The following is a 10,438-nucleotide window of genomic DNA, read 5'->3' as shown; positions in this document are numbered from 1 at the left end:
GTTTAAAATAGTAGGGATGGATAACCATTACCTGGAAAGTGTATCAGAGGGTCATACGTGCTTGGCTGATAGAAAATTTCTGTCTTGATCCTGGTGATAAGCAAGCATTTCAATATTTAAATAGCTGTCCCTTAAATATTTGGGCATTTTGTTCTGTGAACACACATTGCAATTTTCCTTTTTTAGGATAAAAATGAGCTATCCAACCGTAGAGTCCAACGTAGACCAGGACAGGTCTGGAGTGTATTGCAGACTCTCCAAAATCTGCTCTTTTTTGTGTACGAAAGTCTCACTCATGTGTGAAGTATTTCCACCAGAAAAGCCCCCAATTTGACCAGACCATTCCCTTAGGGGAAGCGATGCACAGGGCTTATTGAGAGCTTGCACGTCACATCTTTAGACATTTTCTGTTAAATGGTGACGTGGAGTACGCCCGGGGTTCTCCTCTCTTTTACTGACCATGTTGCACTGGTGTCCAGCGAAAAGCGTGGCCCCTTGCCTTGCAGGTAAGGGGAGCGGCCCGTGCGGTTTGAAACACAAAGAAAAAGGCAAGCTTTGCCGTGACTCGGATTCGAACCGAGGTTGCTGCGGCCACAACGCAGAGTACTAACCACTATACGATCACGGCGCGCCACAGCCCCAGGTGGTAAGCTCAGAACTTGTTCTACTAATTTTGACAAATTCATTCCAATTACCGCACTGCTTTGTTCTCGGTCAACTGCAGGTACTGTGCTGTTTCCCTCCCTATTCTGATGGATTTATTATCTCCACTGCATCCAGCCAGTGCATCTGTAGGGATCTCCTGGGAAGTAACTTTGCAGCGTTTATGCCTCTCCCATTTCTTTCTCTCCTCCTAACATTTCCTCTCTTGATCCCCGCACCCTCCCCTCCGGCTCCTACCACGCCGACCGCAGCCGAGTGGGGCGCCGGCAGGGCAGATAGGAGGCGGGTGAAGGTGAAGCAACTGGTAGAGCCATTACGCGAGCCCACCAGCCGTTCCGCTTCTCTTGGGCCCTTCTTGCCTCAGGCCCGGGGGTCACCGGCGCGGAATGCTGGCTCTCCTTCCGCCTTCGGAAACGCCCAACGTATGGGTTTCAAACACGACAAACACACCGCCTCGACTCCTTTCGGGTTTTCGGAGACTTTAGAGACTCAACGGCTGTCCTGCAACGGTGGGTAGCTCCCTCTAGCGTTGAGTGCATGTGCTTGCTCTCTGTTGGATGGGGAGGAGTGCTTCCACCGGTCTCTGTGGCGCAATCGGTTAGCGCGTTCGGCTGTTAACCGAAAGGTTGGTGGTTCGAGCCCACTCAGGGACGACGTGGTATTTTTAGAAGGTGACAGTGTTTGCAGTTGTTTCTACCCTGTGCATCCTCTAACCTAAAGGGAGAGAAACGCCTCTATCACCCTCCGGTTCTTAAGTGTTTTGTGTACAAGAGAAGGACCAAAGCCAAAATCGCCAGGGATCCTTAGATCCAGAAGAGCTCAGGAGGAAAACAGGTCACCAGGAATCCTCAAGAGTAGAGTCATCGTTGTTAACCTGAATTCCTTTTGACAATGAAGCTTGTTTGTGTTATTTATTTAACCCTTTCCATTTACTTTTGAGATTAAGTTGGTTTTATGCTATTAGTATAATAAATAATACCTTGGTCCTATGCAGCTAATACTGTACACATCTTTACCGAAGAATGCTGGAAGAGCAATTACATGGTTTCTACATGATTCCATGTTTCTCCTTTTGTTGGTTTATTAGCTTTAAATCTTTTGTTATTTCAGCAACTGCTTTAGGCTTCATAACTGCATACATCTGTAATTTACCGCAATTGGCCTTAAAGTCAACTCATATCTCTAAACATTTCTCCTTTACCTGTCTTTATCTAGTTTTGTCATGCATTTTATGTTGCATGTTATAAACCTCACAATCCATCGTCATTACCTTTGTTTAATCTGTTCCTTGTTTTCAGAGATTTAAGGATTTTATTTATTTATTTGACAGACAGACATCACAAGTAGGCCGAGAGGCCGGCGGGTGGGGGGGGGGGAGGGAGGTTGGGGGGGGGGAAGCAGGCTCCCTGCTGAGCAGAGAGCCCTGATGCACGATTCCAGGACCCTGGGATCATGACCTGAGTGGAAGGCAGAGGTTTTAACCCACTGAGCCACCAGGCGCCCCCAAGATTTAAATAATAAGGATAAAAAATTAATGAGAAAATAATATTTATTAATTAAATAATAAGGAAAAAAAATACTTTCCCATGCAAATATCATTTCTGTTGTCCTTCATTCCTTTGGCTACATGCAGAGTCCTGTCTGGTATCAGCGCCCTTCTTCCTGGACGACTTCTTTAACATTTTTTTGCAGCGTGGATCTGCTGGTGATGAAGTCTTCCAGCATTTATATGTAAATGTCATTATTAATTTTTTTTAAAAAATTTTATTTATTTATTTGACAGAGAGAGATCACAAGTAGGCAGAGAGGCAGGCAGAGAGAAAGGGGGGAAGCAGGCTCCCTGCTGAGCAGAGAGCCCGATGTGGGGCTTGATCCCAGGTCCCTGAGATCATGACCTGAGCTGAAGGCAGAGGCTTAACCCCTAAGCCACCCAGGCACCCCTGTAAATGTCATTATTCACTTTAATTTTTGAAAGACTTTTTTGGGGGAAGGAAGCATAGAATTCCATGTTGCCCCCCCCCCCCAGTCATTTAAAGATATTTTCTATAAACAAGCACTCCAGGAAAAACCAGGTCTCCAGTAACAACTCCTTATTGCCTGGAGCAGACATTGCATGTATTTTATACTTCCTAAAATGACAATGATGACCACCTGTACCAACACCCCCGAAAGGTATTCACACTTCCTATCAACCTGTTAACCTGTAGCTACTCTATAATTTATAAAAATATGCAACAACATTATATTAAAAACAGTATTTTGTTATTTCTCTCTCTCTGTATATATATTTTAAAGATTTGTTTATTTATTTTAGACACAGAAAGAAAGAGCAGCAGGGAGGAACAGAGGGAGAGGAAATCTCAAGCAGACTCCCCACTGAGCGATGGGCATGATGCAGGTCTCAATCTCTGGACCCTTGAGATCATGACCTGAGTCAAAATCAAGAGTCAGATGCTTAACCAATGGAACCACCCAGGCACCCCTGTTATTTCTCTTTTAATTAGAAATTGTCCAGACAAAGCTTATACATTAATTCAATCTAATATCATTCAAAGAACTTAATAGATCTTAAAATCTCAAAGGGAGCTGACACATAATAGAGAAATATATGTTGGAATTATGTATTAGATTATACCTAAAACATTTACTGAAGTTTGTGGGTGGAATAATTATGATTTCTAGAATTTTAAAAACTTAATCTTCACTTAAAAGATATTATATGGGCTACGTTAGGTATCCAGTATATTTAATTTACTGGAACACATAATTTTCAATTGTGTAGAGTTAGTTATTGGAATTACAGTTTGTCAATGACCAATAAAATAGGTCATAGGTAATTTAGGATGTTCAGTGTCATTAGGATTCTGAAGAGAAAATTAAGCCAAGACTTGTACAAACTAGAATACTACGCTATCGATATTTTCTAAGTTGTTAGAAAACCGGGAAGACAGCATAGAGCAGTTTTTAGACCAAAATGATTAAACCAGTCTGATGTATACAAGGAGTTCTTTTTAGAAACATGACATGAAAAAAAAATGACACGACATAAAACATTTTCTATGCCATAATATGTCAACTATTAAAATTCTTTTTTTAAAAAGATGTATTTATTTATTTGAGAGAGCAAGCACATGAAGCAGGGGAAGAGGGAGAGGGAGAGAATCTCAAGCAGACTCCCTGCTGAGCAGTGGAGCCCAACATGGGTTCTATCTTATGACCCTGAAATCATGACCCTGGGATTATGACCCTGAGATCATGACCTGAGCCGAAATTAAAAGTCAGTTGCTTCAATGTCTACAATAGCCAAACTATGGAAAGAACCTAGATGTCCATCAATGGATGAATGGATAAAGAAGATGTGGTATATATACACAATGGAATACTATGCAGTCATCAAAAAATGAAATCTTGCCATTTGTGACCACGTGGATGGAACTAGAGGGTATCATGCTTAGTGAAATAAGTCAATAGGAGAAAGACAACCATCATATGATCTCCCTGATATGAGGATGTGGAGATGCAACATGGGGGGCTAGGGGGGTAGGAGAAGAATAAATGAAACAAGATGGGATTGGGAGGGAGACAAACCATAAGTGACTCTTAATTTCACAAAACAAACTGAGGGTTGCTGGGGGGATGGGGAGTTGGGAGACGGGGAGGGGGGTTATGGACATTGGGGAGGGTATGTGCTATGGTGAGTGCTGTGAAGTGTGTAAACCTGGCGATTCACAGACCTGTACCCCTGGGGATAAAAATACATTATATGTTTATAAAAAAATAAGAAAAAAAAGTTGCTTAACTGACTGAGCTGCCCCTCATTTATTAAAATTTTTTGATTTATTTAAAGTATTTGAGATTTATCCTTACTAACATCTTGAATTTTTTCCCCTTGAACCTAGCACTGAGACCACTAATTTATCCACAGCTAAACCTTTTTTTCCCCTTCAGAGTTACAGATTCAGCAAGAAAGCAAGTGCAAAGTATAAAACCTCATCGGTAGCATTCTTGGTCTCCACTGGGGTCATGAAAATGAAAGCTCAGTCACTACCCCACTTGAGGGAGAGACACAATTGAACACACACCAATCAGTATGTGTCTGGTTGGACTCAGACTGCAGCTAGGACCAGGTAAAGGCCAGGACAAGACATAACATCTCACCTCTCCCTGCCTGGGAGATGCTCTGGACTCTCAGGCCAGGCCTCACCAGATTTTAGGGATTCAAAGCAGGGGCTCTCTGCACCTGGAACTTGGGACACACCTACCTCTGGGGATTAAGAATAGCCTTCTTCATGCTGGCAAGCTGGGAAAAGAGTTTCCTTGACTTGGGTAGTGGCTGTGAAAGAGGGGAATGCTAGCTACTAGACTATCAGTAGACCTTGCAAGATCTCTGCTTTGGCCTTTGCAGTATAAGTTGGATTTACCAGAGGGACAGACCGAAAATGGGGTCAATTCCCAGAGGCCCAAGGCTCTGGGCTTGCCCCGCTGCTCAGCACCTCTCCCAGCCTCAGCAGCGCTTTGGCCTCTGAGGTCTGACCCCAAGCTAACTGGTCTGTGCTCCATTCTAGTCTGGCTTTACCCCTGTGTGTGGCAGAGCCAAGGCCATGCTCTCTTGGTGAGCCTCGGTTTCCTGATGAGTAAGGTGCGGGGTTGAGGAGCAGAGAGTCCCTCTATTGGTGACCTCCCAACTAGCTCAAGGGCTGTCCTGATGATGGCACCTGAAGGGCTCCTCGGCGCCCAGCGCCCCCGTGGGCTCTTCGGGTGGAGCCTGAAACGCTGACTGACGAGTCCCAGGTGCAGTTCGTGTTCTTTGGTTCTGTGGGGGCAAATCCACCTGTTGCGCCAGCGGGCTGGGCTCGGGAAAGCCAAGTGTACGGCTCAGGGAGGACGTGGTCCGTTCTCCGAGCCCGGGTGCCTGTCCGCCTGTAGAGCGGACTGAGGCGCCAGAGGAGCAGGTTAGGGGGTTTCCGGATGTAGAGGAAACGTGAGTTGGGCTTTGTCCCCGGCGCCCCTCTCGGCCTGACTGACTGGTTGTGGCCGGCTATCCACCGAGACCCGCAGCGGACGAACGAGGCCAGGTTGTCAGGTGCGGAGTAGGCTTTCAGGAAGCAAGGGAGCTGCAGCCTGGCTTCGAGTTTGTATCTCTGAAAGGAAAATGAGGCTGCGCACGCTGCCTTCCCTTGGCTCCAAACGTCCTCCTTTGCGTGTTGTCAACAATAGAACTTGGGGGCAAAAGGCCATTGTTTCCGCCCGGTTTCGAACCGGGGACCTTTCGCGTGTGAGGCGAACGTGATAACCACTACACTACGGAAACGAAACACGCTGTGAGCCTTCGTGCCGGAGCCTGAACAGCTTCCGTCCTGCCCCTACTGTTGTGCCCACCGCCTTCTTTCCTAAGTGCAAAAAGCCCCTGAAAAGCCCTCGCGACCCTCCAGGCAAGGGGACCGCAGCCCCGCTGCGGCGCGGGTTTGGGATCCCGCGTCTTCCCCGCAGGAAGCGAAGACCCGGGGGCGCCGTCAGTCTGGCTTGGGGATCCGCATCAAACGCAGGGCTTCCAGATCCAGAACGACGCGCCCCGGTGCCGAAGGCGCCCCGCCGACTCTCCAGCTCCCCGGGTGGGGGTGGGGGTCACGTGCGTCCGAACCCCAGGCGCCCCCTCCACCCGGCCGGGAGTTACCTTTCGGGGTGTCGGTGGCCCCTTTCGCTGCGGGGCGGTCGGTGCTCTCGGCTCGTGGCCGCTTCTCGGCGCCTGGAATCCTCCCAGGAACCGGAGGACGCCCTGGGCCCGGCCTCTCGCCTGCGCCGCCGCGCCCGCCCTTTCTCTCTGCGCTTCTCCGCGGTCCTCTGGGCAGCTGGGGTCCTTCCGATTCCTACAGCCGTCAGTTATTCTAGTTGACTAACTTATGCCCAACATTTTAATCATGCTTGTATGTTGTTTTAGGCAGTATCGTAGCAAAGGCTACGTGTTAGGACATTTGCCTGTTTTAAAATATCCAACACCATTCGGGCCAACTCACGATTCCCGGCCAGTACTGAATTCGTTTGAAGACCTGATAGAGTATAAATCTATTCAGGACCCAGGAGGAGTCCACTCAAATTTCAGGATTGTTCGATTTCTCCCTAATCGGTCTTGAGATTCATTTTGAAGAGTTTTTTTTTTTTTAAATTTAAATTTTAGTTAACACACAGTGAAATACTGGTTTCTGGAGTACATTTCAGTGATTCATCACTTACATACAACACCCAATGCTCATCACAAGTGCTCTATTTAAGACCCATCACCCATCTAGCCCCCCCCCCCATTAACCCTCAGTTTGTTCTCTATCCTTAGGAGTCTCTTACAGTTTGTTTCCTCTTCCTTTTCCCCCCTTCCCATATGTTCATCTGTTTTCTTTCTTAAATTCCAAAATATGAGATTATATGGTTTTTGTCTTTCTCTGACTGACTTACTTCATGTAGTATAGTACACATAGTTGCAAATATGAAGATTTCATTTTTTGAAGACTGGGTTATATTCCATTGCATTCCACATCTTCTTTATCCACTCACTTTATCCACTCAATCCATAGACATTTGGGCTCTCTCCACGGTTTGGCTATTGTTGATAATGCTGCTATAAACATTTGGGTTCATGTACCCATTTGAATCTGTATTTTTGTATCCTTTGGGTAATTACCTAATAGTGCAATTGCTGGATCCTATGGTAGTTCTATTTGTAACCCTTTGGGGAACCTCCATACTGTTCTCCAGAGTAGCTGCACTGGTGTGCATTCCCACCAATGGTGCAGGAGATTCCCCTTTCTCCACATCCTCACTAACACCTGTTGTTTCTTGTGTTGTTAATTTTAGCCATTTTGACAGGTGTGAGGTGGTTTTGATTTGTATTTCCCTGATGATCAGTGATGCCAAGCATCTTTCCATGTGTCTGTTAGCCATCTGGATGTTTTCTTTGGAGAAAAAGTGTCTATTCATGTCTTCTGCCCATTTCTTAATTGAATTATTTATTTTTTGGGTATTGAGTTTGAGAAGTTCTTTATAGACTTTGGATACTAACCTTTTATCAGATGTATCCTTTGCAAATATCTTCTTCCAATCTGTAGGCTGCCTTTTAGTTTTGTTGACTGTTTCCTTCCATGTGCAGAAGATTTTTATCTTGGTGAAGTCCCAATAGTTCATTTTTGCTTTTGTTTGCTTCTGGCGATGTGTCTAGTAACAAGTTATTACTACTGAGATCAAAAAGGTTTCTGCCTGTGTTCTCCTCTAGGATTTTGATGGTTTCCTGTCCTTTAGGTCTTTCATCCATTTTGAATTAATTTTTGTGTATGGTGTAAGAAAGTGGTCCAGTTTTCCCAACAGCATTTGTTGAAGAACTATTTTGTTTTACCTTTAACAATACCTGAAACTTCCTTTAATTTGCCTTTTGTAGTTTCCCTGTTCAACAGGTCGCAGAGTGCAATTTTTAACTTAGGAGGGACAAAGAGGTGAAGGCGTTTTCACAGAAAGCCATGTCTGGAGGGCTTTTCCCGTTTACCTCAGAGCGAAGTGCTAACAGGCGGAAATGCTGAGAAATTCTCGTTCTCTCTCTCTCTCTCTCGTTTTCCTTTAGAAGTAAAGCTCAAAACTTTTGGGGAAAGAAATGTGCCACTTTCTCCAGCAGTTGCTCCTCTTAGTGCAGTATTTACCGAGTTTTCTCCACACTCGGAGTTCAAGCGCTCCCACCCTGAGGAAGTACAGGCCGCACACTCACTGGACACTGCCCTCAGGGCTCTGTCTTGTTTTCTTTGGCTCAGAATGCAGTTGAGGATGTGACTGGACTGCTTCCATCTTCACCAGCGACTGGAGGGCTTAATTTCAAAAGATCATTCCATCCCGAAATTTCATTAGTTTTTCATCCCTTTCCTTCCCTGCAAATTCTATTTTTCTGCTCCCCCGCCCAGGCAGTGGAGACCGTCTTACTGTCGCATCGGGGGACCCTTTGCGGTCCCGCGTGGACAGGAGAAAGGAAGGGCAGTCAGCCCTCGAGGACCACAAACTAACACACTCGCGTCACTGACGCTGGGTTCCCGCAAATCCAATCGAGCGCATCTTGGAGCTTCTCTGTAGGAAGGAAAGGGAAGGCGTGGGATTCCAGACCTGGCGAGAGGGGCCGCGCTGCCCCCGCCCTGCTCCTCGATGCCGGCCCCAAAGAGGCTCGTTGGACGCGCAGAGCCGGGGAAGAGGCTCCAAGGCGGCCCGGCCCGGGCCTGAGCGGAGTCCTCGCCGCCGGTATCGGGAGAGTCGTTCGCCACAGGCGGGCCGCCGGGAGAATGTGTGGCTCCGGGACCGCGGTGGGCGAGACAAGAAACGCGACTTCGGACGGAGCGACTGTATGGCGCGGGAGAAAGGCCGGCGTGGAAGAGGACTGTTCGGGCCGAGCGTGGAGAGCATCGGGGAAGCGCATGGCGGCGGGTTGTGGGGAGCGGGACCCGGGGTCCGGTTCGGGGCCGCGCAAGCTTCCTGAAAGGGGTCTCGGTCCGCGCCGCCTGGGTTGCTGCGTCCTCCGGAGTCCACCGGCTGATGTTGGGGACCCCGGGGTGTGGCGCCGGGCGCCTCGCGCTCCCGCGTCCTCTTAGCAACTTGGTGTTGGCGCGCGGCCGCCTCGCGAAGGCGCGTTCCCAGGGTGGGTATGAGTGGCGGCCAGGCCGGGATTGGTGCCCGGACTTGTGGACCAGAAGGGGCTCGGGGCGCGACCGTTGTCTCCCACACAGCGTGAGGTCTTTCTTGTAGCGCTTTTTTTTTTTTTTTTTTTTTTTAAGAGCAGAGAGGGAATGGCCTTAGGGGTCAATTCCTGAGAGGGGCGTGCATCACCCAGAGGAATGGGCAAACAGGAATCAGTCACAGTTTAATCCAGAAAGTACCTGTATTTCATAAAAACAATACGCGGAAAGCTCCCTGGTGGTCTAGTGGTTAGGATTCGGCGCTTTCACCGCCGCGGCCCGGGTTCAATTCCCGGTCAGGGAATGCTATTTTGCAATGGCTCCATATGCACAAATCCGCGGGTGAAGAGCCTCTGCCTCCGCACTGAGTCTTTTAAATGCGAGGAAGTCAGGCCCCCGGTTTGTGCCAACTTCCACGCTGGGAGAAGAGAGCAGGAATGAGCCTGGACAGAAACTCCTCTTAATCCAATTACTTCAGAAACCTAAGGTGTCACTTTGGGAATTTCCATCTAAAGAGAACTTGGAACTTCCATTCATTCCTTCAAACAAAACAGACAGACAAAACCCAGCAACACACGAACTGTGAAATATACAAAAGTGTTGCAAGAATAGTAATAACCTGTATCCCTCACCTCACTGCACCAGTTAGCATTTTCCCACATTTACTTTCTCTCTCTCCACATATTCAGTCTGGACACCCTTTGAAAATACCTTGCAGACATCTCAAGATAATTGGTTCGGCCACTGTTTCTCCTTTTCTGGACAATGTCCCTCAAAACCAGCCTCTGCAGGACCTCTCCTCCAAGGCTAAGGGGAGGGCTTGTCCTCTGGAGGAGGCCTCTTTTGTCCCTTCAGGAACCAGACACCTCTTGCCCTCCGGCTGTAGAGAAGCTTCAGGCAGACCGAGTGTTATTGCCTCTCCTGGAAGAGGCAGGCCAGGTGTGCCCTGTGGCTGTAGGAACACGATTAGGGTGTCATACCCTGCAACCACTTTCCCTCCGGACTCCTTCTGGTGGCTTTGGTGGGCAGGGGGTCTAGGGTCATCCTGAGCTCTAGAACACCCCACCCCAGGACAGACCTTT

At 47.8% G+C, this 10,438-nt stretch overlaps 4 non-coding genes across 4 annotated transcripts; 2 read left to right on the top strand and 2 right to left on the bottom strand.

Moving 5' to 3' along the window:
• Positions 1-556: 556 nt before the first annotated feature.
• On the bottom strand, positions 557-628 carry TRNAH-GUG. Its single transcript has one exon. It is a non-coding gene; the product is annotated as a tRNA-His (tRNA).
• Positions 629-1,242: 614 nt separating this feature from the next.
• TRNAN-GUU lies at positions 1,243-1,316 on the top strand. The gene has a single exon. It is a non-coding gene; the product is annotated as a tRNA-Asn (tRNA).
• A 4,585-nt stretch (positions 1,317-5,901) lies between these two features.
• On the bottom strand, positions 5,902-5,974 carry TRNAV-CAC. The gene has a single exon. It is a non-coding gene; the product is annotated as a tRNA-Val (tRNA).
• Positions 5,975-9,588: 3,614 nt separating this feature from the next.
• Positions 9,589-9,660, top strand: TRNAE-UUC. The gene has a single exon. It is a non-coding gene; the product is annotated as a tRNA-Glu (tRNA).
• Positions 9,661-10,438: the final 778 nt, after the last annotated feature.

The sequence above is a fragment of the Meles meles genome, chromosome 1 (assembly GCF_922984935.1).
Source record: "Meles meles chromosome 1, mMelMel3.1 paternal haplotype, whole genome shotgun sequence".
Taxonomy (NCBI): domain Eukaryota; kingdom Metazoa; phylum Chordata; class Mammalia; order Carnivora; family Mustelidae; genus Meles; species Meles meles.
This window is presented reverse-complemented; position numbering and strand designations above follow the sequence as displayed.